The following is a 26,100-nucleotide window of genomic DNA, read 5'->3' as shown; positions in this document are numbered from 1 at the left end:
TGCCACCTTGAGAGCTCTCTAGAATATAAAGGTGGGCTATAAATGGGAAATAAAATTAATGAATAGAAAGAGTTATCAAGATACTGAAAAGATATTCATCACAAGGCCCTTAATGGGCTTTCTGTCGATAAGAGGGATGAACAATTTCAACCTAAGAAAAGACTTTAAGAAAATCTATCTTAAGGTTTGCTTTAGAATGGTTTGGAGATCATTCCTGTGTTTTCCATATATAGTGGAGTTCAATAGCCACTAGAGATGTTAATGGAGAAAGAGTTGCACAGTGTAGTTTCACACAGAACTCGACTCTCTAAACCATGGGGAATGGGTTGAATGGATTATTACTGATGGTTTGAAGAGGAGGAGGATGAATCATCACTCATACCCACTTCTTGTCATCCTTGAACTTCCTTTGCACACCAGAGCGAATCTGGGGGGGTTAGGCAGGAGCAGCTCACCTGGTGGAATAAGAATAGCTTCCTGGCAGTGACATCGCCTTTGGGTGGTCTATTGGGTGGTCTATTATGGTCCTTGGGTGAAAGAGTTTTGTTTTGAAAATGGAACTCAGCCTTTTTAGTTAAAAACTGATACAAGATGCTAAAAGTGTGTCTCTCAGGGATGTCAAGAGCTTTAACTACAGCAAGCCATAAATAAAACATGATCAACTGATAGAACCTTATCTTTCCAGAAACAATTGCTCCCTAATAAAAATCAATGATAAGAATCCTGTGGAAAGAAAACATAGATGGACACAATGGAAATCCAGAGAACATGCCTTAAAAATATCCCTACAACCTCAACAAGTTCTGTATCATATCCATCCCATGTGAAAAACAAAGTTTATTCAAAAGCAAGCTTTCATCCCTTCCTCCAACACCCAGGCTTCCTCTTCTCAGTTGTCATCATTATAGAGTCAACAGGTGATTTATGTGCCATGAACAGAGTTTGAAAGAACAACTCCTGAGGCATGCGAGCAGACATTCCTTGAGAATCCTGTTGGTGAAACACAAAATTTGGCATGGTGACTGCAATGTGGAATCAATTGTAAAAATAAAGATGAAAAGTTAAAAATAAAAATCCCCAGTATAGCCAGGACAAGAGTTAAAAGACAGGCTGAAAGGCGGGAGAAGGGGAATCTGTGTCAGACTTCTTCCATATGCTTCTCTAAATGTCCAGTTTTCTTTTCCAGGCTTTTTTTTTTACGTAAGTCTACAAGAAAACATATCATCAATGTTCTATCCAGTTGCTCTCTAATGGATTTGCTACTGGATGCAAATGGACAACCAGGATGATTGACAAGCACATGGCATTTTTAATTGTTATTGAATATATTTTTATTAGATACCAAATTAACATTTTCAACAAGTTCAGACTCAAGTGAACAATGAATTCAGGATGCGATTCAACTGGATCCAATAGGATCCAATGGGGCTTATTTCTGAGCAGACATACAAGAATGACGGAAGCCAGCCGTCACAAATGGCGCAGTTTAGCATAAAATAAAGACACAGAGAGCCAGCAATATTTTCAGGATGGTATGAGCAGCTCCTTTTGAATTTCTCCCCTCTCCGGTATCTTTTATTATCCTTTGTTCTCTCCTCTCGCATGACCGTTTGCCAATGTCTCACGTTACCTACATCCGGTCATGGCTTTAACCCACCCATCGCCATATAAGGTAATTCTGCCCAGAGGAAATACAACTCCATATAAGGTTATGCACTTAATACACTGCAAGGCACGGACATGCAGGTCACCGGGGTCAGCGAGGCACCAGGTGGCGCTACAAACCTTTGCCATGACTTCATGGCTCCCACACAAGAATGCAAAGTGGCAGATCTATGGCAAATTTCGAAGCCCTGTAGCTCAGGGTAACTAGTGTGGATGGGGGGTGACCTCTTCTTTTTGCAGTGCAGATCCCACTTTGTTGAGGTGGGGGTGTCAGTTATGTCAGCTCTAAGCTGGGGGGCCCAGTTCTTGGGTCTCTCTGATGAGGAAAAGTGGTTTAGATCCAGTAGAGATCGTAAGCTGCCTCTGTCCTGGTTCTGCCCCTGCCTGGCATGAAAAGGGGAGGGAGGACTCCCACCAGATGAGAAGGAAATCTTGATCTCTAATGCTCTTTCATACCTTCTGAGCACAGATATTTCCATCACTTCGTTTTACTGCCCCATAAAATGGACTGCTTCCCTCACCATTCGCTGAGCTTTTAAGATATTAGGTATCAATAAAATTACTGCATTATAGGATACATCAAAACAATTCAAATGCTTAATTAAAATGGCAAAGATAAAAGAGTTCATTTTCATCCTAATGTGCATGCGCAAGGCCCATTAGTATAATAGGGCCAGGATTGGTTCAATGAAAGGAACACTCAACTAATCTCTCTCTCTCTCTCTCTCTCTCTCTCTCTCTCTCTCTCTCTCTCTCTCTGTGTGTGTGTGTGTGTGTGTATGAATGAATGAATGAAATGATTTCTAATTACTAATAAAATTTCCATTAGTTGAAGTTACACACATCTAAGAACCTAAAAACAAAGTCTGATAATTTTAAGCACTGTAACAATCCTCCGTCTTTACCATACAAGATTAAGTGGTTCAAAGAACCTTGTTGGCTTAAAAACAAAGTTAGCTATATTTTAAGACATATGTTATTATGAAATTAATCTGAAAACTGGAATGAATTGCCTGGAATAATGTATAAATATGGTATAGATACTGTGCTATATTTTCAGTTGGATAGATCTGTGCCAAAACAACAAAATTGTGATTTAATCCCAAAACGGCATGAGTACATGAATGACTTAAATCTTCTCCGTTCTGTTTTGTTTTGTTGGTAAAACTTCTCTGCCATATAATCTTCCAAACCTCATGTAGTCCTCTGGTTTCTTTGCTCTGTTTCTTAAAACTGGCTTTCTCAAATCAGGTCAAGTACTGAACGACAGTAGGCCTTAACAGAGGCCTTTTGAACTTCCAAAAACACCCCTTAAGGAACAGTTACAAAGAACATACAAGCTGAAACCAGAAAGGATGGCCCATACAAATTCCACTCGGGATTGTCAAGACTGCTTGATCACTGCCAGCTCTTCATAATAGACAGGCAGCACAATGTCAGCGTCTCCTTATTAGAGGACCTGTTTCATAATGATTTAGTCTCCAGCAGCGTTAGTAGACTGTCTTTTTGTGATCATGGTTTGGACCTTACTTCTTGATCGAGGAACAAGACGGATCTGGTTTATGGCTTCCTGTTGGAAAAAATAGCCAAAGACCTGAGCAGTGAGCATATGCCTGTAGCCAAAGTGAAGTCACTTCTCAGGTCCTAATAATGGAAAAGATGAGCCATAAGGAGAAAAGATGTCATGCTTCGGTGGCTAGAGTGAGTCAGTTTCAGCCAGTCGCTATGGAGCCTGCTGTCAAAAAGTGTTCCCCTTTCAAGTATTTCTATGCCCTCTTCTCTGACTCACTACCCTTGAGAAAGGGATGGTTAGGAAGCATAAGCGCTAGTCATAATTGCCACATTATTTCATGCAAGCGATGTAAGCAGGGTTGGCTCCACCGCTGAGCCCTTTTGAAGAGCTTGGCTTTTGTGCTCCCTGTGGCAGTAATGCATAATAAAAACCACTTACCGAAATAGGGTTCTTTTCCATGAATCCAGAGTTCAGGTGCCTGTGTGAGGAGGGAGAGGTGAGCTCTAAAAAGGAAATGTTTTTGTGTACATCCTTGCCTTCAAGGTGCAGGATCAGTTTATAGTACTATTGAATTAACAGGTTTCAATGACACTCACATGATTGAATGCTCCTCCTCTTCCATAACAAAGAACATAGAAAGTCCCAATGCTCCCCCCTGGGGGAACTCAATAGTATGCAGTACCAGCATCTCCCCCATCCCCAATGTTAAAGATGAGGTGCTTACTGGTGAATAAGGTAAAGGGACCCCTGACCATTAGGTCCAGTCGTGGCCGACTCTGGGGTTGGGGCGCTCATCTCGCTTTATTGGCCGAGGGAGCCGGGTCATGTGGCCAGCATGATTAAGCCGCTTCTGGCGAACCAGAGCAGCGCACGGAAACGCCGTTTACCTTCCCACCGGAGTGGTACCTATTTATCTACTTGCACTTTGATGTGCTTTCGAACTGCTAGGCTGGCAGGAGCAGGGACCGAGTAACGGGAGCTCATCCCGTCGTGGGGATGGGGCAAGTCCTAGGCTCTGTGGTTTAACCCACAGCGCCACCCGTGTCCCATTTACTGGTGAGTACCAGCACCTTTAAAACAAACAAACAAAACCCTGGGAAGCACTGTAATATTCTAAAATAGCCTCGTCCCTGCTAGGCTTGTTTCCTATGTGCAAGATTAATTCTTTCCTTTCTTGATAGGGAAGAACATTCAATCATGTGAGCCCTAATCTCCTGTTTGAGGTGCTTCATTGAAAAGTAGACCATTAGCTACCTATTTCAGGTAGGAGAAACTTCTGGCCTACAGATCTGTCTCCCCAGACCACACCTCATTCTCAAATTCCCTAAGTAGGTTGTCTTCCTGGGATTATATTTTCTGATATCAGCTGATGCAAGAACATAAGACGCGCCCTGCTGAATGAGCCCAAATACTTCTTTGGTCCAACATTCTGTGAATCCTGCAAGTGGAACTTGATCACAAGAGCCCTCTCTCCATCTGCAGTTCCCAACAACATACAGGGGATCCTTTTGACCTGGCAATACAGTTTGAACATACAATGCCAGTCATGGACTGACTGCAAAAACTTTATTCTATAATCAGGTGTTTGACCTTTAACTATATGTCTTTTAGAACTGGGTGGGAGGTTTTTAATGTGTTCCTCTCTCCCTTTTGGTTTTAATGTATCTATGTGGGGTTTATTGTCTGGTTGTAAACTGCTTTGGATTGACTGGGGCAAAATGAATCAAACAGAAAATTAAATATACAGTGGTACCTCAGGTTAAGTACTTAATTTGTTCTGGAGGTCCGTTCTTAAACTGAAACTTTTCTTAACCTGAAGCACCACTTTAGCTAATGGGGCCTCCTGCTGCTGCCGCGCCACCAGAGAAACGATTTCTATTCTCATCCTGAAGCAAAGTTCTTAATCCGAGGTACTATTTCTGGGTTAGCGGAGTCTGTAACCTGAAGCGTATGCAACCCGAGGCACCACTGTATAAGATTAAATAAATGCCTGAAGAACAAGGCTCATCTGGCTTTCCAGGAATTTAAGAATATAGCTACATTTAATTACATTTATCACCAACCTTAGGGACGCGGGTGGCGCTGTGGGTTAAACCACAGAGCCTAGGATTTGCCGATCAGAAGGTTGGCGGTTCAAATCCCTGTGATGGGGTGAGCTCCCGTTGCTCGGTCCCTGCTCCTGCCAACCTAGCAGCTCGAAAGCACATCAAAGTGCAAGTAAATAAATAGGTACAGCTCCGGCAGGAAGGTAAACGGTGTTTCCATGTGCTGCTCTGGTTCGCCAGAAGTGGCTTGGTCATGCTGGCTGTACGCCGGCTCCCTCGGCCAATAAAGCGAGATGAGCGCCACAACCCCAGAGTTGGTCACGACTGGACCTAATGGTCAGGGGTCCCTTTACCTTTACCTTTATCACCAACCTTGATTTTTCAAACCGGGGTTCCTTGACAATCCCTAATCCAGGCATTGGCCAATCTAAGACCTACTTGTAATGACATCTTCTCCCTTTTGAAGTATTCACACTGGTTAATAATAATAATAATAATAATAATAATAATAATAATAAATTTTATTTATATCCCGCCCTCCCCAGCCGAAGCCGTGCTCAGAGCGGCTAACAACAGCAACATATAGCAATGGGTGAATCTGCCAGTTTTGTTTTATCTCAATTTCTCACTGTCCCACTCTTTCAATTCCACATCAGTTTGCGTATTCTTCTTTCTTTCAAAAACTGTCATCAACATATGTTAGAGCTTTGGTGCAAACTTCTCCTAATAAACAGACCATTGCCTAATATGCACATTTTTTTGCAGTCCATCCCCCTCTAATGCAATGTACTTTGGAATGTTATTTTCACTCAAGCAAGCATTTTATCCACATATCACTTGCTTGGAGAACTGCATTGCAAAATTCAGAGAAGTGCAATTTTTTGAAGGATGACTGCTTTCTTGTTCACATACAGTTTTAGGAAATCTAAATGGGGAAGTTTCACCTTTAAATGTGAACTGAACCAAAATTCGGTTTCCCCTCCAGCTCTGAATGCACTCAGAGTGCCAATTCTCACCAGGTTGAGGGAGCTGTGTCTTGCACTAGTTTCCAGGGCTGATCACAGTGGTTGTCCAACCGAGCTTTGGGGACATTGACATTTAGCATTGCTGCTGAAGGCTCTCAGCAAGCCCCTCTCAGAGCAGCATGCTAAAAGTCAATGCATGCAAAGTCTGCATGAGCTGTTGGCCTGTCCATGGCCACATTTGCGCGTCTCACCAGCAGCTAGAAGTTAGCATATGCAGCAGCAACTGTGCAATTCTGAGAATTGAGGTCTAAATACAACCCAGGAAGGAGATGTGCACTGTGAACCTATGCAAATTTACTCAGAAGTAAGTCCCATTGGGCTTGAGGACATGCAGTCCCTGGGTAGTCTGTTTAGGACTTAAGCTGTAATCCTTCTTTCCTTAATTATAGCTTACACAGAATATAAAGCTTGCCAGAATAAAACAACAAAAATGCACACATGCCTTAATCTATAATGCATGTAAAATGCAGCATTTAATATGTATATGAAGCTCTATTGCCTAAAATAAAACTCATCTGCTCTGTGGTGTCTCTCTCACCTTAAAACTGGAAATCCTACTAAAATTGCACAGGGAACAGTGAGACTCCTTCCCAGTCTTAGCCTAAAATAAGCATCCTTTCAAACAAATTTAACCTAAAATATTTATTGTAGATATTTGTCAGGAAGTCCTATGGTGGAATACAATAAGGAAAACAATAATACAGTATGCATTTTATATGTATTAGGTGTCTGTCCGTCCCCCGCCATCAAAAACTGTATCCCAAAATGCAGAGAAGTACCCAAACCCAGTGCTTTTTTTTCTAAAAAAATTGTTTAGGGGTACTTCCATTTTCCTACTCATATTGAAATACTGCCCCTCAATGAGGCCAAACTTAGATTCACAAAATGTTTAGGGGTATGCATACCCCTGTGTCGTCCCCCCCAGAAAAAAGCATTGCCCAAACCTAATGATAATTTTCATTCTGATATACATACTAATCTGCGCAATACAAATCAGTTTGGTTCACTTAACACTGTGTACCAGACCAAGTTGATGAGCATCTCTTCTTTAAATGACTCCATATTTAAAGACCCATTTAATGATCCAATAACTACTTCCCCCTGCTGCTCTACAATATAGGTTTAGTTCATACTTCCAGGGGGTGTTAAATTGAGGGGGAAAGTGGATGAGTAAGGTACCGGGCTTAGGGGCTTCTCGGTAGTGGCGCCCTCTGTGTGGAATGCCCTCCCTTCAGAGTCAAGGAGATAAAGAACTACATAACTTTTAGAAGACATTTGAAGGCAGCCCTGTATTGGGAAGTTTTTAAAGTTTGATATTTTACTATGTTTTATATATGCTGTAATCTGCTCAAAGTGGCTGGGGAAACCCAGCCAGATGGGCAGGGTATTATTATTATTATTATTATTATTATTATTGAAACCCAGAAAGAATGACCACAAAAGGTCATCACAGACTCCACTTATGATGTATTCACCATTGTATTCCTACTCTATACATGATAATATGCAATAAAACCATTTCAGACTTTTACATTTAACTGGAAGTATCATCAGGTCTTTCTCTGTTCCAAAAGCTATGCCTTAATTTGGAGAGTTTTTACTTAATTTGTTGTTTTCATGTGTGGTGGTTTATTAATTGATGATGTGGAGGGTGGCGGGAGAGAGAGAGAGAGAGAGAGAGAAATTCACTGAAGGAAATGAAAGGGACAAAGTCCATGCGTGCATAATCCTTTGTACAAAATTGTTGGAGAGGGCACAAAACAGAATAATTAAGTTAAGTATTATCCCTTTCTTTGTCTTTAATTTGTTAGTCACCTAACACAGGGCAGACTCTAGGCGACTTGCAATCAAGTTTAAAAATGTACTTTAAAACATTAAAATTTAATAAATTGTACAATCATAGAACTGTAGGGTTGGAAGGGACCCTGTGCAACCTTTTGCAATTCAGGAATCTCAACACACAACCCCTTATCCAACTTGAAACCAGACCAGACCAGACCAGACCCTGCTTAGCTTTGTAAATGTGCTAGCAGTTTTGTTGCTGCACTACTTCGACGCATGGACACCAACTTCCACAGATATCAACAAACAAGCTTATTAGCAACCAAGGAGACTAACACAAAAGCTTGACACTGCTTTATCATAGTCTAGTGGATCAAATGCTTGTTGGCGCCAGGTGGGCCTCACTGGGAAGAGCATTCTGAGATACAGAACTCAACTGGAAGGTCTCTCTCCTCTGTTGCCACCCTGAGACTCCTCAGAGGGGCACTTAGGGAAGGACTTCAGAGGATTATCTTAGGTTCCAGGTACATTCATGCTGGTACAGGCATTTTGGGATCCTGGGCTATAAAAGGCTTTATAGCATAAACAAGCCCTTAAACTGGGCCTGGAAACATATTAGTAGCCACTGCAGTTGTGCATCTATTCCACCTCAGAAAGAAGACCAAGGGGGTCACTGCAAATCCCTAGCCAGCAGTGATGGGCTTGATGGAACAGCTTGAGCATCAGTACTTCCACAGCTCCACTACTTCCAGTGGTGAAGAGGCCCACATCTGACCTGATGTCCTCATGCGATGTTGGCTGGGTTGACCTACCCTTATCCTTCCCTGCCCACAAAATTCTCAGGTTCAAGAGGGAGTCCCACTGCCTACCACTGGTAGGGATGCTGTTGGTGGTAACTTCTGCCCACCATGTGGGTGGGTTCTCCTCAACAGTGAGGCTTCCCACTTGATGACCTATAGATGCTTGTAGAGCTGGGCAGAAGGGCATCTCCACCCCATTCAGCATGGTAGATTGAGGTTTTGGATTGCTTTGATAGCCATTTAAAACTCCAGCATCCAGTGAGAAGTTCAGATGAGGATAAGTTTGAAAGAACCACAACTTCTGAAGTCACTGAGGCTGTTTGACGAGCCAGTTGTGTGCCCCATGGCATCTAGGCTTCTCTCCATTTTGTCATTCCAGCTGTGCCGCAAATCAGAACCTGTTTTGCTTCCTGTAAGCTGTAAGGTGGGGTTTATATCTCATTAAGCTTACGTCTTGTGACTGAAGCTGCAAAGAAATACTTTTGTCAAATGAAATTTCTTTTCTAATCTAAAACCCACCAGAAATAGAGTATTATTGCATTCCCTCCCGGCTTCAGCCTTTTCTAATAGCTGTCAGATTACGGGGATGAAAAATGTTCAGCCCATGAATTGGCTTGAAAACAGAAAACATTTACCACTGACTATTGTTAGGCCAGAGTAGCCCAATAAGCCAAGCATCTGCTCCCATCACTTTTTGCAACTCGATTTGAACTGCTGGGATTGCCAGATGGAATGTCAGCTGGTAAACAACACAGAAGAGTGATCCTAATGTATCTGATCACCTGAGAAACCAATAGTAGCTGAGGGAGGAATAGCCCCATTTACTCCTCTTGATTCCAGCTATCTGTCCCTAAGGATCCTTTCAGTGGTAGTGCATAAAAGAGGTCCTAACAACTTAGTCGCACACCGACACACACCCTTCTCATTGTTGACCCAAAGGTCTCCCTCAATAGTGAAAGACAGGGATGGGCAAATGTGTCCATTTCAAATTCTCTCGCTTTCTCATTGTTCCCACCTTAAGTTCCTAAGAAAATTCCAATAAAATCAGCAGACCTTTAAGACAAATAAACATCATAAATTTATCAATATATAAATTAAAATCAACAGTTTTTTAAAAAACCAAAATACACTGGATAAAATGACATGTCTGGGTAGGATTGCCTAAACAAACAAAAAAGGATTTAGGTCGTGGTAGAGATGGGCATCAACTTGGACAGCTTTCAAAGATGATTACACAAATTCATGGAGGATAAGACTGGCAATGGCTACTTGCCATGACGGCTGTGCTCTAACTCCATTCTTGGAATCAGTATGTCTCTGAATGGCACCTGCTGGGAGTCACAAGTGGACAGAGTGCTGTTGCATTCAGGACTTCTTCTCAGCTTCTTGTGGACATTTGGTTGGCCACTGTGAGGATGGAATGCAAGATTAGATGGGCCTTTGGCTTGATCCAGCAATGGTCTTCTTATATTCTTAGCAGGCATTGAAAGCCAGGGAGCAAAGGTACCTGCCTAATATTATGCCTTTGTGTGATATTTTGCCATTGCACATTTGCAAGCTCAGGCAGCAGAAATCGCAGAGTTATCTCTGCCACTGCAGAAAAAGAGGAGCAGAAATTTGTTTTAAACTTCTCTATTGTACATCACCCAGACAACCATTTTATAGACTGAGCAATGAGAGAGAGAGAATGGGGAGCCGGTGTTAATGAGACACCTTATAATTAATTATTATTATTTTAAATCATTTCACCCATACCCTTAAAAAAAGAATCTCCAGAATGCTTTCTGAAATTTGTCATTTATGAATAGGGCACTGAATTTGGCTGAAGGATTGATTGGTTTGCTATTCCGTGCTGGACTGAATGTTTCAAAGAGAGTGGAGCTGAAAGTTTAGGTGGTTGTGAATGTGAAAGGTGTAGAAGCACACAGATGTTTCTAGTTCCACACTCTGCATACAGTTTCTCAGGCCTTTCTTACGTGAAGTCTGTAAGTAGCGTTCCCCCATTGAGACTTCCCTGGCTTCAGCATTGCTCAAGTCACTTAACGCTCCCTTTCTTTCCTTTCCATTCTTCACTGCACTGCTGCCCATTTTAACTTCCTCTCCAGGATTTTCAATATCCCGTGGCACTAAAAAGGCTGGTGTAAGTCAGCAAGCTCCAAACTTCCGATTCTGACTCATTAATTCTGATTGATGACGGGTCTTGAGGAAGCAAAAATGGAAAGGGGTTCTTCGATGGTGATTTATGCACTTTTTACAGCACAGCAATATATGCGGGAAGTTAAAGTTTTGTGATACAGATAATCCTGATAGTGTCGTAAATTTATTATTATTACTACTATTATTATTATTCAGGAGAAAGGTGCTTGCATCTATCTCTGCCAGCTCCAGAAGATGGCAGCCCTGATCCTTCATTCTGTCAAGTAGAGTTGAGGGATGGAGAGATAGGGTAATGTCGTCAACTTGTCTGCACATCTCTCCATTGCTAACTAGTGAACCAGGGATCTCATCAATTTGCAGCACAAATTAATTATAAGTCCCCTTGCACTTCTCCAACAAGTGGCAAGTGCTAAGAGCACTGTCAAATTTTCTATGTTTTCTACATAGGGAGAGATGTGGTCTAACAACAACAACAACAACAACAACAACAAAATAGAATAAAAATGAGCAGTTGGTGGTTGATTCAGGCCCTAACCCTACACACTAAGCCCTCTTAGGAACATAAGAAGCCGCCTTATACTGCGTTAGACCATTGGTTCAGTTAGTTCAGTATTGTCTGTTCTAACTCACTTCTCCAGGCTTTCAGGTCAAGTTGTCTTCTAGTGCCATCCAGAGATGGCAGGGATTGAATTGGGAACCTTCTGCGTACAAAATACATATGCTACCACTGAGCTATAAAAAAGGTAAAGGACCCCTGACAGCTAAGTCCAGTCGCAAATGACTCTGGAGTTGCGGCACTCACCTCGCTTTACTGGCCGAGGGAGCTGACGTTTGTCTGCAGTTTTTCCGGGTCGTGTGGCCAGCATGACTAAGCCACTTCTGGTGAAACCAGAGCAGTGCATGGAAATGCTGTTTACCTTCCTGCCGGAGTGGTACCTATTTATCTACTTGCACTTTGACGTGCTTTTGAACTGCTAGGTTGGCAGGAGCTGGGACTGAACAACAGGAGCTCACCCCGTCGTGGGGATTTGAACCACCAACCTTCCGATTGGCAAGCCCAAGGCTCAGTGGTTTACACCACAGCGCCACCTGCGTCCCAGATCACTGAGCCCTTCCATATAATGGTGTAAAGTGGTATAATTGTAAAGAGCATGAACTATGAAGCAGACATCATTTCAAACCTCAGTTCTACAATGAGGTTGTAGCATAGCTGTAGTCTAGCCCCACTCTGCTCTGCCTTACCTGCCTCATCTATGGTGCCAACCAACTTTAGAACATGATATCTTAGGGCAGGAGATATGGAGAAGACCCTGACTATGATGGAAACACACAAAGACAGAGACAATGTTTGACACACACACCCTTACCCTACCACAATGGCATGCCTACTGGAGCTCCTCGCCATTCGTGCATCCTTTCTGGAGTGCAAACCAGGGACAATATGGCAAAACATTCCAAACCCATCCTACAAGTTTGTTGTTCACACTTCACACACCAGAGAGCATCCTTTGCTTCATTCCCATTACCTCACTCGGATATTAGAGGAAACACATTCCCTGAACAGCCCTTTCCCTGATATCTAACCTTCCAAACAAGTGCTGAACTGAAATGTAGGGGCAATTTGTTTTGGACCACTGCAAATTAGCCTCTTTCCCCTTTCAGCAATTATTGCATCCCTCAGAAAAGGCTGTGAAATTGTCTGCAAGGGGGTAGGTATCTGGAAGAAGAGGAAAGGCATTATCCTTGTCCTGGCCACCTTGTCAACACCCCCTTGCGCCGAGATGTACGTGCAGTGCAAAGGAGCAGCATCATGAAGAACATCATTTTTCAATATATGCCAAGAAATGGGGAACCTGTGGTTCTTCAGGTGTTGTTGCACTCCAGCTCCCATCAGCCCCCAGCCACCATGACCAATGGTTAGCGAATGATGGAAGTTGCAGTCTAGCAACATTTGGAGGGCTACAGATTCCTTCACCATCCCTGGTGTGTCCCATTAAAAGCAATGCATTCAAAAGAGCAATATCCACATTTTAGCATGGGGCAGATGAATTCCCTTGTCCACTCCTGAGCAGCAAAGCATCTCTGACTTCACTAGGGTTGCTCAAAAGCATGGGTAGGCAAACTATGGCCCGGGGCTGGATCCAGCCCAATCTCCTTCTAAATCCGGCCCGCGGACAGTCTGAGAATCAGTGTGTTTTTACATGGGTAGAATGTGTCCTTTTATTTAAAATGCATCTCTGAGTTATTTGTGGGGCATATGAATTCATTCATTTCCCCCCAAAAAATATAGTCCAGCCCCCCACAAGGTCTGAGGGACAGTGGACTGGCCCCCTGCTGAAAAAGTTTACTGACCCCTGCTCAAAAGTAAGCAGTCAATTATAGTCAAGAAATGTAACTTTAACAAAAGAGCTTGAAAGTGGGCCTTGTGCCTTACTTTGATATATGACCAGAGCTCTCCAAATAAGCAAATGAACAAAAGATTAAAATGTTTTTATTGTGTTTTCACAGTCAGGTCCGACAGCAAGATGAAAGTGATGCTGATGGGATTCGGGTTTGTACATTTGTTGTCTTATTCTTCAGCAGCAGTTAAATAAAGCCTTTCTGAGTGTGCAGTGATAAAACACTTGATACCACTAAGGGAATATGTTACAGGATATGAAAAATGTCTCTAATGCCATCTGATGCACTCTTGAAAGAAATCATTTTCATAACCCCTAGCTTGTATGCCTCACCATGAATATCCTGACTTACCAATGGTCGGGCATTGTGGAACTTTGCAAGGTTTTTCAATGCTATTTGATCCCATTTGTTTACTATGCAATGCTATTTGCTCCAAAGCACACATATCTCAATATATACAGTATTTTAATCTATTCCAAAATGCATGTTCCCCCAGTGATGCACCATCAGTATATCACATCTCATGTCCACATTTGGACTAATGTTTTCTTCCTTCTTCCAGTGAACAACCAGGCAATCCTATTGAATGGCTGGAATATTTGATTATAGATTATAAAACTAACATTTAAATGAATTTTCAAAACAAAAGAACTGGGTGGTTTTGTTGCTCTGAAGAGCATTGGCTAGAAATCTTTATGGCCTTGGACTATAACTGAAGTTTTCAAATAAAAGGACCAGCATTGCTGCTTGGGCAGGTGGGGTTTGTGTCTCAAAGTAAACTCTGCGAAAGACATCCCTCTATGCTGCTCTCTGGTTTCCAGTTCTAATTAAGAACACTGCATTGATAACTTGATATTTGGCTTTAAAAAAATATATAACTTGTTGTAAATAGTTTACTAGCTGATCTACATCAAGTACCCTTGCAGGAAGGGCATATCCCATCAGTCAGGGATGAGAAATCTGTAACTGTACCAAAAATCACATTATCCTTTATTGCCCACACTGGCTGGGGATGATGGAAGTTGGAGTCCAAGAACAACTGCAGAGTGAGAAGTTCTGCTTCCTTGCAGTAGGTTTTACTGACATTTCCAGTGTGTCTATTGAACATTCACCCCATATCCATCTTGAGTTGCTTGCCTGGTGTTTACATGTCTTCTCATTAGTCATGCATTCACTCTGCATTTCTCAGTGAATTTCTCTGACACTTTCTTAGGTGCAAGAAATCCATTCCTTTTAAAAATGTGATTTCGTTGTGACAGGACACAACAGGAGCTCTTTAATTGCCAAACCTAAAGCTCCAGTATGCTCTTGAATCCATCCTCCAAAATTCTGAGGTGCCTCTACAGGTGAGTCTGGTTAGGAGTATGTCCTGATGTAAACTCAAAAGACAAACTGTGTCTCATGAGACAAGGGTTTGAAGAGTCTGCTTTCCAGATGGGAAGCCTGAAGATATGGAAACTGAAATCTATCATGTAAAACAGCAACAGTAAAACTAACCGAAGACCAAGAGCTGGAGGTAAACAGACCCATCTTGATTTCAACACAATTGTAGCATCATTTAACACAAAAAGGGTGTTCTGTGTCATGCAAACTGCCAGACTGCAATCTGTGAACAGAATGTACATGGAAGATTACGAGCAGCCTGACTTTCCTCTTGGGAAGATACAAATGAAACATGATATAAAGAGAGAAAGGCATTAGTGTTTGAACAAATGGAGCAAGTCCATAACTATATTGCACAATAGTTCTATGCAACGTTATAAAAGTTGCAGAGTGTGCGGTTAACATGTTTGGAACTTTCAGACAAGGAGGCTATAGACGATGTCTTGAAGGATTCGGAAAGGCATATTACAGGGCCAAATACAGTTGTTGGCATTCGTCTGTCTCGACAGACAATGAAGTGCACCTCCGGGGGTGAAGGCAAACCGCTGTGTTAGCAGGACTGAACTGACCTTCCCAGGGCACAAGTCTGGGCAATGTGTATGGAGGTCCTGAGCTGCCCAGATGACAAGACGCTCCCCACCAGGCCTCGTGGATGTTGTCCAAAGGAAAGCAGAGCAATATGTTTGGCACCAGCTTGGCTGCAGGAGTTGTCAGAAGGAGGTGTACAAGCCACCGTCCAACCATCTCAGGGACTCCATTCTGGATTTCGTAGAATCATAGAATTGTAGAATTGGAAGGGACCTCAAGGGTAATCAAGTTAAACCCCCTGCAATGCAGGAATCTCTGTGACAGATGGCCATCCCACCTCTGCTTAAAAACATCCAAAGAAGGAGAGTTCACAACCTCCCGAGGATGACTGTTCTACTTGCAAGGTGAGTTTGTCCAATGTGAATGGGTAGGAAGCTCAGTTTTATGAACTGGCTTTTCCTCATATATTGCCCTCTTATTCTTGATGTGTTCTTCATCCCATATTCTGTATGGGCTTTGCTAGTTGCCCGTTTGGGGGTGAAACAGGGATTTGGAAATGTTCTGCAACCTCCACCACCAAGACAACAGCCAAGACAAAGAAAGAAAGAAAGAAAGAAAGAAAGAAAGAAAGAAAGAAAGAAAGAAAGAAAGAACAGTAAAAATGAACTAACCATATGTGAGTCTAACAGATAAATTATGAATCAAAAGCTTTTAACAACAACAATGAATAATGGAACAAACAAACAACATGTCCTTGCACACCCCTAGGAGGCAGAGGTGTGGTCAAATAAAATTTCTCTTGATGGAAGGCAGGGCATCTGTATCCCCCCTAGATTATTGCTCCTCCCCATGATTAGAAATAGCAGAAGAAGCTCTTCAAAATACTAAATGTTCCGGGGGGGGGGGTGGATATTCAAAACAAGAACCATTATGCAAATTTGCTCAAGTTGTATAATTTACACTAGCTGATGAATTCAACTTTTTATTTTCATCCCTAGCCTTGGGAATACTTTGCCTGGGATTTCATTTTCATTTTATTTTTAAAACTCAGAGTACAAATTGCTCTAAATATGTTCAAAAACGTAGTTCGCTATACATAGGCTTCACATTCAGGGCAAGTTACCCTTATTTCAAGAACCTGATTACTGAATATGTGACACACTTCTTATTCCCATGCTGGGAGTCAGATCCATTTTTTTGCAACCCTTGTCCCTTCAGCTGTTCTCCTCTGTGATGATCCCTTTTGTTAGTAACCTGTAGCCTCTTGACAATCGGCTAAAAACATCAGACATATCAAAGTGGAAAGGACTCGGAACTTTCTTCTGTGTTCTTTTACTTTGCTGTTTAAACAGACCCCTCTCCAACAAGCTATTATGGATAACTGAAATTTAATATCTGATAGGAGATAAAGCTTGCATAATCCTTTGACATGGAGAGAGATTAGGAACAAAGGAGAGATTAATTTGAGATTTGTTTATATCACTCCTGCAAAATCTTTTCTGGGAAATTCTGAAGTTGCTTTGTAATCTATGATTAAATTGCTCTTTGTCAGGGTCCTAATTATTATTATTGTTATTTCCCTCTTAAACAATGTGGGTTCTGCAAGCATACACTTAACATCAAATCTGCATTTTTCCTATTATTCATTTAAGCTATGCGCGCTACATACATTTTTATGGATCAGATTGTTTTCTGCATGGGGAATAATTGATCTGTTCTATTTGCTTACTCATAATGAAGACAACACTTACAGTATCTATCTAGACATTAGTCTTCATGAAGATGAACATGGGAAGGGTTTCTAAATCTTTTGCTCAAAATACAATTTTTAGTGGTATGTTAATATTTGGAATTTGTAGCTTTACTGATTACAGATAGCAGTTTCATTATAGTTGTTACTGTCTGTAACTTCCATTCCTCTTGATGCAACCCAGAGGCTGTAATTGGTGGCTCTACAAGCTTACTACTCTCAGCATAGCTGTCAACTTACAGATTTGAAAATAAGGGACCAGCAGCCTTGAAAATAAGGGACCAGCAGCCAAAATAAGGGACCTGCAGCCTCACCTGTTCCAGGCACTCCAGTCTTCCTGTCTTCCTGCAGTCTGGTCAAACTCATGCTGGTAGCTTCGAGAACACTGTCCAACCAACTTTGTAACCAGAGGTTCAACTGAATAGAATCTGAATCACATGCACCACAAGGCCTATGCAGCCTCAACTTAATATGGCTCCCCGGCCTGGCATTGCACTGCAAAGTTTGCAGCAGCACGTGCAACAAAATGGCGTCCAGCATTCAAAAACCTCCTCAGCTTGCATTAACTAGCCACACACAAGGCATGCAAGCTCCACCCCTCAGTCGTTCTTAGACTTCTTATTGGGTGAGCAACACAGCCAAGCAACACAGTTGGAGCCTCCCTCCTCCCTGGTGGGCAGGGAGGGAGGGAGAGGAGCTGCATCCTTTGAAATTTAAGGGACATCATTTAAGGGACATCCATCAATAAGGGATAGTAGCAGGGCATGGCACTGGAATAAGGGACTGTCCCTTCAAATAAGGGACACTTGACAGCTATGACTCTCAGAACTATTCTGGGGTGAATTTTTTTAGCAAACTACTGGCACAAGTAGATTACTCTTGGCAGCCCATACCTGTACGGTAGGTGCAAGCCAACCAAGCAAGGTCTCACTGGGGGACCAGGGTGCAGATTCCAAACAGGCAGATACCAAACCCATGCTTGGGTATGCCCTGGTCATTCCTCCCCTCAGGCCCTTTATGGACCCCCCCCCCATACTATGTTGATCCTAACCAATGCTATTTCCTCCCTCATACAAACAACATTCTTCTGCCTAACAAAGGAAAGCCATAATTTCACTGAGGGAAAGGCGAAAAAAGTTCTCAAAGCAAAATGGGGAGCTCCAGGGGGAAGAAGCCTTATATGGGTTTTCCCCTCCCTTCTTCAGCAAGGGCTCATAGGACAGCTTTTTCTCATGAGCCCATCACACAGAGAAGCTACTGGGCAAAACCTTTCCCAGTATTTTGCTGCAATCTATGGACCACAGCACCACCGGGCAAAGGCATCCCGTGCTTATTGGTGATGGAACGGGGCTTAAATTCATGCCATTTTCCCAACCTGCTAATTGCTTCCCTTCTGAATGATACCAGTTAGTAGTCTTTTGAAAAGCATTAAGGTTAAACACTTAAGAACAAAACAGTTAAACACAAGTTTTTTTAGAAACGCATTGTGCATGCATTGAAAGACACAAATTTTACTTCCATGCTTCATAAATATTGTGCTTTATTAGCCAACTTGGCATAGATTTCAAATGCCATAGGTAAAGCTACCGTTCTATGTGCTTAGCACATTGGTTCTTTCTTGTTTAAAGAATCTATTTCTTGGAACTGAAACGAACCCTCATGAGTGAATTTAGTATCCTTAATAAGCCCGCAAATTCATATTGTTGTGATCTTTTACAATTAAATCTGAATATCATTTAATTTGCCTGCTTAACGAAGCTGAGCAATGCTTGATCAATTCATTTGAACTTTGTTTAATCCAGGCAGACTCCCTGTTCATTGAAATTGAAATGCTTATGTCAGAGAGATGTATAGTCAAATGCACTTCAACCATAAACATAGAAGATTCTTAAGATTATTTTATCCTGTTCTTGTTTCAGAAAGTACCTAACATTCCTCTCACCACCTTTCAGGTGCTTTACATAGGCCTAGTTTTTACTGAGGAGATCAACCAGTGTCTAGGTTCGACTGTTGTCAAATTGTAGGGATGGTGGGGTCAGTTGATTAAAAGCTGCTCAACGTAGAAAACAAGTTTTCAGGGTTCTAATCTAGTCTTTTATTTGATGTTCTAGGCTATGCTTTTTGGTGTGTAATGGTACTCACCAGGATGGCGTACCGTCAACTGTTGTTTTTCTAAAGCCCATGGCAGCCATTTTGTGCTGGAACATGACACTTTTATCAGATAGCAGCACATCATTTCTTTATTCTTACCAAAAAACCCACTGTATATAAAGATTTATATGTGGAAGAGCATTCAATTATGTGAGCCCCAGCTGTTCAGGTAGTCACTTGTGCATTCCCCCAAAAGAGGAATACAATAGATCAAATACCTTCAGCAGGTGAACGGTATTGTTAGCAGGTGTCCTGTGTTGCCTGATCAGTGTACTGCACAGCTGTTTACTGCTGATGGGCAGTGATGATTTTTGGACTGCACTGTACTTCAGTAGAGGGCTGGCCTCTGTAAAGTAGGACACATGTACCACCCCCAATCTGAAGTGATATAATTTACCACATTGTTGAGTAAGGCTATAGTCACTTGCAACCCCTGATATGCCATGAGAGAACTCTGCATGCTTCCACTTGTATCCTACCACATTCCATGGAGATTCTGTGGGAAGAATAAAAAATAAAATCCCCCCCACCCCTATACTTCTGTGACCATCTGTACAAGCTATCACCTGTGACACCTGCTAGTCATTGGCTGAGCTGCTGTGATGTCACAGAATATTAGAGAAATCAGCATTCTGAGGGAAGTTGTGAAAAATCGGATGTCAAGGGTACAGCTCCAGTAAAGGGGTTGGAGGGGAATGCAAGTTTGGTTGTGAGAAAAGCAGAAGGGGAGGTGTAAAGAGGGTTCTGCTGTTGGTGGGAATGGGGGCATATGTAGAGTCATGTGCAAGCAGGTAGCTGAAGCCAAGGAAACTGAATGGAGCTAAGAGTTTAGAGGCAGGGTTGCTGAAGGACATGTGGCAAAGCGGAGGGAAGGATAGGTGGAAGAAGCAGAAGAATGGCGTGTACGTGAGATATACATAGCAGTTTGAACTGTCAGTGTGAGAATGTGCATAAGAAGACTACTTGCTGTGAGTGCTAGGAAAGATCACAGAGCAGTGAGGCAAAACGGGCTACATGAATATGCAATCTTCGTCACCAGCATTGTACTGCATTTTGTATTATTGCAAAGCTGCCGGCAGGTGAATCTGCTCATTAGCTCATTTTGCACAAGAATAATTCCGCGGTTGTTCTTTTCTTTCCATGAAACAAAAACTCTGCATTAGCATGCTCTCGAATGTAGGAAAGGCAAATTGAATAAACTGAATTTTGCTAAGCAGTGTATGTTGTAATTGTCAACTGAAATTTGCATGTGCATAATGATTTTCATTAAAAATCCAAGAAGATGGATGCAATCAGTGATGATAATACATAGTACTTATTACTGATAATATGAGACATTTTTAATTCATGGGAACCTAATGCCTAGTTATTTCTATCAGTGTAAGTGATGAGATTTGTTTTGTGCTGCTTTGTCATATAAATTAATGTGAAAGAAATTTTCTCCTAATTTATAGGCACTTAGATGACAAAACAATGCCTAGTGTGGCTGTAGTAACTCTGAAAAGGCATAATAAGCCAGGCATCCAGAACCAATTCTATCAGTCAGGGAAGGCCAAGGAACAAAGCTGGATCTCTAAATGACAGCAAAAGCACCTCAAAGTAGTTCTGTTGCCTAATTTCAGTGGGGAGAGCATTCCTCATGATGGGCACCACAGCAGAAACTCACACCAATCTTAAGTTCTTCAGAGCTTCTTAAACTGATTGACCGATACAGGAAGAGGTGGTCCTGCAAATAACCTGGTGCCAAGCTGTTTGTGGCTTTGGAAACCAAAACCAATGCCTTCAACTTGTCCTTGTAGCTAACCAGCAGCCTAGAAGGAGGAGGGCTAGATTGGCTCCAGCCAGGGCATTATATAGAGACCATAGAACACCAGTCTTGAAAGAACTACACTGGCTCCCAGTATGTTTCCGAGCACAATTCAAAGCCTTGGTCCAGTATACCTGAAGGAGCGTCTCCACCTCCATCGTTCTGCCCGGGCACTGAGGTCCAGCGTCGAGGGCCTTCTGGCGGTTCATTTGCTGCGAGAAGCCAAGTTACAGGGAATCAGGCAGAGGGCCTTCTCGGTAGTGGCACCTGCCCTGTGGAATGCCCTCCCACCAGATGTCAAAGAGAAAAATAACTACCAAAATTTTAGAAAACATCTGAAGGCAGCCCTGCTTAGGGAAGCTTTTAATGTTTAATAGGTTATTGTATTTTAGTGTTTTATTGGAAGCCGCCCAGAGTGGCTGGGGAAACCCAGCCAGATGGGCGGAGTATAAATAATAAATCATTAGTAGTAGTAGTAGTAGTAGTAGTACCACACTGGCCTCTGCAGCATATCCAGAATTTACCCCAGCTCCCTCTAAACATGCTGAGCTAATGGCACTAATAATAGCTGCTAGAAGAAAACAGATAGTTTGGCAGCTAGGAAATGACACATGCAATAATTTGTTTTCTTTTTTTTAAGGCTAGTCGTTTTATACCTTGATACCCTAGATACTATTGGGATCTGCGCTCAGCCAAGCTCCCCCGAGTCCTTTGGAATCGCCTCCCAACTTGTTTAACAACCTGAGCCTTTGATGAGGCCTCAGGCACATTCTTCAGCAGAGTTTCCAGCATAGGAAAGAGACGAGAGGTTTGGGCTACATTTCAAAGAGTTTTATTATCCTAATTACGCAGACAAAAAACACATCCTTTCTCTATGAAAGCAGAGAGCAACTGAACAAAGGAAACCAGTAACGTCACATCCATCTCCTCTCCCGTGAGACTTCCAATAGCCTGGACTGTCTCTGGAATGTAAACAGAGTCTTGTGACTCCAAGCAGCTGCTCAGTGGCAAAACAGAAACTAACAGATACTGTAGGCTGGCTTCTGAGAATGGTTAGAATCTTGCAAAGTGCACAACAACAACAACAACAACAACAACAACAACAACAACATTAGTCTGACGTTGCCCATGGGCATGCATTTAAATTGTTTGAATTTTACAGAAACTGTTGCAGGATATAAACCAACCAAGGTTGTTTTTCCGTGAGAAAAGACCGCATGAACAAATCAAGTGAAAGTTAAACAATCACGAAATTGAGACACAGGATCTCTTGGTAAGTAGGCATGTGCTTAAAGGGCTGGGAAACCACAGTAAAGCAGCATGCTAAGTCTGCAATCATAATTGTACTTATCAAGATGGAAGTGACGTTGAACTCAATGGGACTTACTCCCAAGCCAATCTGCTTAGGATCAGGCTGTGCAGCTGTGATCTCAGGCACACTTACTTGGAAATGAGCACTATTAGAATCAGTGGGACATGCATTCGGCTGGGCTGTGCATGCATTATAATTGAAAGAGTATTTAATTATGAATTTAGACTGTAAACACCCTGGGGTTAGGGATGCGCCTTACCTGTTCTTTGTAAAGTGTCATAGGCCACACAGATGATATAAGTAAGTAAGTAAGTAAGTAAGTAAGTAAGTAAGTAAAGGTGTTGGGTACTACTATCAGTGACTGAATACAGTGCTCTGCAAAGTCTGAAAGAAGGGCCTCCTGCATAAGAGCTTGAAATCAATATTAGACAATGGGGTGAACACAACAGATGAAGCAGTGGATAACAAAGGATGAATGCAATGCATGAAATGTTGGGAAACTGAGGGAGAGAACACCCCAGCCTACATGATGTGGAGAAAGACCATAGCTCAGAGTTAGAACATCTGATTTCCATGCAGAAAATTTAACTCCTGCATCTTTGGGTGGAACTGGGAATGTTCCCCTTCTGAAACTCTGGAGTGCTGTTGCTGCAGTCTCTGTATTGCTATAGTCACTGTAGATTCAATTGAACTAAATGGACCAATGGCCTGAGTCGATATGAAATAGCTTCCGATGTTTCCTCCTATGCTGTCCCCTGTCGATCTTCATGAATGGAGGCTGCCACTCTCTCTCTCATCCTCTACCCCTTCAATTCCTCCCTGAATTTCCAATGTCACAGTGGAAAGCCTAGGCAGTTGAGAATACAGCACAGAAGGAATTCCTAATTGTTTCCCAAACTATGTGTTCCTCCTTTCAAAACTCAATGGCTGTCAGTTCCACCCTCTCCTCCTACCAAATCCCAACTCCTGTTTCCCCAGCTTCATGCCGGTGTTTTCAAATCTGTTCATCACTTACGATGCTGATGCTTCTTGTAATAAGTTTTCCCCAGTTAGATATTTTCTCAGGTGCAGAAGTCTGCACGAGAAGCTTAGTTCATGGACTCTTGTTTATTAAAAGTGAGCATTTTAACAGCTTTCCATATTAATGTTCAGGGACTTCTCTGCCCCATTTCTATCCTCACCTACCTTATTTTAATCTTACCCTAAATACTGGGTGATTGGATTTAGTATTCTAAGCGGTAAAATAAAAGGCGTGAGAAACACTTAAATTGGCTCGAATGAAGTCTGTCTTGACACTGTACTTGCAACTAAGCAAGGCATTGAGCAGCATGTGAGAAACCACGAGGAGGCTTTGATCCAACCTCACTTACCGGGGAGTAAGCATCACTTACTCCCTATACAGCCTGCTTCTGGGGACAACTATTCCTTTTGTACAGACAGTTCATTGGAGAGGAGAAATAGACTCAGTCATTGGAATGTTCTTATTTAAGAAATTCTGTTTCACTAAAATGAATTTTGTTGTTTAGTCGTTTAGTCGTGTCCGACTCTTTGTGACCCCATGAACCAGAGCATGCCAGGCACTCCTGTCTTCTACTGCTTCCCAGAGTTTCGTCAAATTCATGTTGGTAGCTTCTGTAACACTGTCCAACCATCTCGTCCTCTGTCGTCCCCTTCTCCTTGTGCCCTCCATCTTTCCCAACATCAGGGTCTTTTCCACGGAGTCTTCTTTTCTCATGCGATGGCCAAAGTATTGGAGCCTCAGCTTCACGATCTGTCCTTCCAGTGAGCACTCAGGGCTGATTCCCTCCAGAATGGATAGGTTTGATCTTCTTGCAGTCCATGGGACTCTCAAGAGTCTCCTCCAACGCCATAATTCAAAAGCATCAATTCTTCAGCGATCAGCCTTCTTTATGGTCCAGCTCTCACTTCCATACATCACTACTGGGAAAACCATAGCTTTAACTATACGGACCTTTGTCGGCAAGGTAATGTCTCTGCTTTTAAGATGCTGCCTAGGTTTGTCATTGCTTTTCTCCCAAAAGCAGCCGTCTTTTAATTTCGTGGCTGCTGTCACCATCTGCAGTGATCATGGAGCCCAAGAAAGTAAAATCTCTCACTGCCTCCATTTCTTCCCCTTCTATTTGCCAGGAGGTAATGGGACCAGTGGCCATGATCTTCGTTTTTTTGATGTTGAGCTTGAGACCATATTTTGCTCTCTCCTCTTTCACCCTCATTAAAAGGTTCTTTAATTCCTCCTCACTTTCTGCCATCAAGGTTGTGTCATCTGCATATCTGAGGTACAGTACACATAAACAGAACAAATGCCAAATGTCTGGAAACCGGCATAGGGAAGAGTAGTCTTCTGCTCAGGTCCTGCTTGCTGGCTCCCCGTAGGCATCTGATTGGCCACTGTGAAAATAGGATGATGAACTAGATGGGCTGTTGGTTTGGTCCAGCAGAGCTTTTCCTATGTTCTTATGCCACGTGTATCAATGTGTCTTGGATAGATGCTACAGAAACATGAATGAAGCTCTCAGGGGTTCATATCTGGAATACTGCACTCGGCAGCAATGTCTGGGCAGAAATCGGTCAAATGTCCAGGAGAATGCTGCCCATGTCAGCAGTGCTGCCTTTGTCGTTTTCCCATAAAAATAGCTCAAAAATGACATCCCCCTCCCCGATTTTGCCCAAAAACTGAACAACTTTGGACAAAACTAAAAAGAAGCTGAACAACTTTGTCCCCAACAACTTTTCAGTCCGGATTTTCACTGTTTGAAATATGGCAACCCTACTTACCAGGCAGATCAATACACGATGAGGCAAGTCCTCTGTTGAACCCATTTTGCAAATACACAGGTGACTTTCTTCCTTTGCTTTTTATAAAGTTCTGAACATTGTTTAGAACTGTAATGTTTAGTTAGATGTATGAGCAGTATAATAGTAGAGGACAGGAGTCGCAAAACTCTACACTTCAGTATCTAGGAGCAGAACAAATATTGATCCTAAAAAGCAACAACACCTGTGGTTTGATGCACGTTTTCATTAATGCTTCAGCATAAAAATCTCTGTTAAACTGGAAACCAAAGGAGAGAAGAATGGGGATATGGGGAAAAGACGGACGAAAGGTGCTTTTTTGTTTTAAACACACAGCACTATATTTATTATGTCACATAATAAGCCAGAACTGAGGGAATAATCTAGGGATCCTGAGAGAATTCAATATTTGCAAATTCCAATATCAGCTGGCCTAATCTACACAACCCATACTAATCTGCAGATCAAAATTAAGATATTACCCGACAATAAGTCCAGCTGAATTCAGTAGACATGGATAAGATTGTGCTGTAAATTATTCTCTGGTTTCCAAATCTTTTGATGTATAAGCAACTAATTTGTGTTATATCTATCTGTATCTGTATCTGTATCTATATCCAGAATGCATATTTCAAGAGAAAACACATTTGGAAATATGTGTTTGGAGAGAAAATGTGCTAAAATACATATTTAAATTGAAATGGATAAGCATTTTGTGTATGAATTTCTAAAAAGAACATTTGAAGTTTAATTCAGAAATGGGATGGAACAAAGTTATGGAGGAATACATGTGAATGTATTACAGACCGTGAACAGAATTGAGTCACCCATATCTAGCATAACCAGGTATTTCATTTATTTCCTGTGGGTATGTATAATCTAGGCAATGCGTTCAATCCCTTTGAATGAATATTCTTCAGCATTATTGAGTGAGTCTGCATATTGCCTGTGCAGTAATGCCTAGATAC

The 26,100-nt window shown here is 42.1% G+C and overlaps 1 long non-coding RNA gene across 1 annotated transcript; it reads left to right on the top strand.

The window, feature by feature from the left end:
* Nucleotides 1-3,596: 3,596 nt before the first annotated feature.
* On the top strand, nucleotides 3,597-9,213 carry LOC310710404. The gene is made up of 3 exons (XR_014528042.1): nucleotides 3,597-3,674; nucleotides 4,360-4,441; nucleotides 9,090-9,213. It is a non-coding gene; the product is annotated as an uncharacterized lncRNA (long non-coding RNA).
* The last annotated feature ends 16,887 nt before the right edge of the window (nucleotides 9,214-26,100 follow it).

Source organism: Podarcis liolepis (genome assembly GCF_965112155.1).
Source record: "Podarcis liolepis genome assembly, chromosome: 6".
NCBI classification, from domain to species: Eukaryota; Metazoa; Chordata; class Lepidosauria; order Squamata; family Lacertidae; genus Podarcis; species Podarcis liolepis.
Note: the sequence above shows the minus strand (reverse complement) of the source record. Positions and strands in the feature narration are given on the sequence as shown.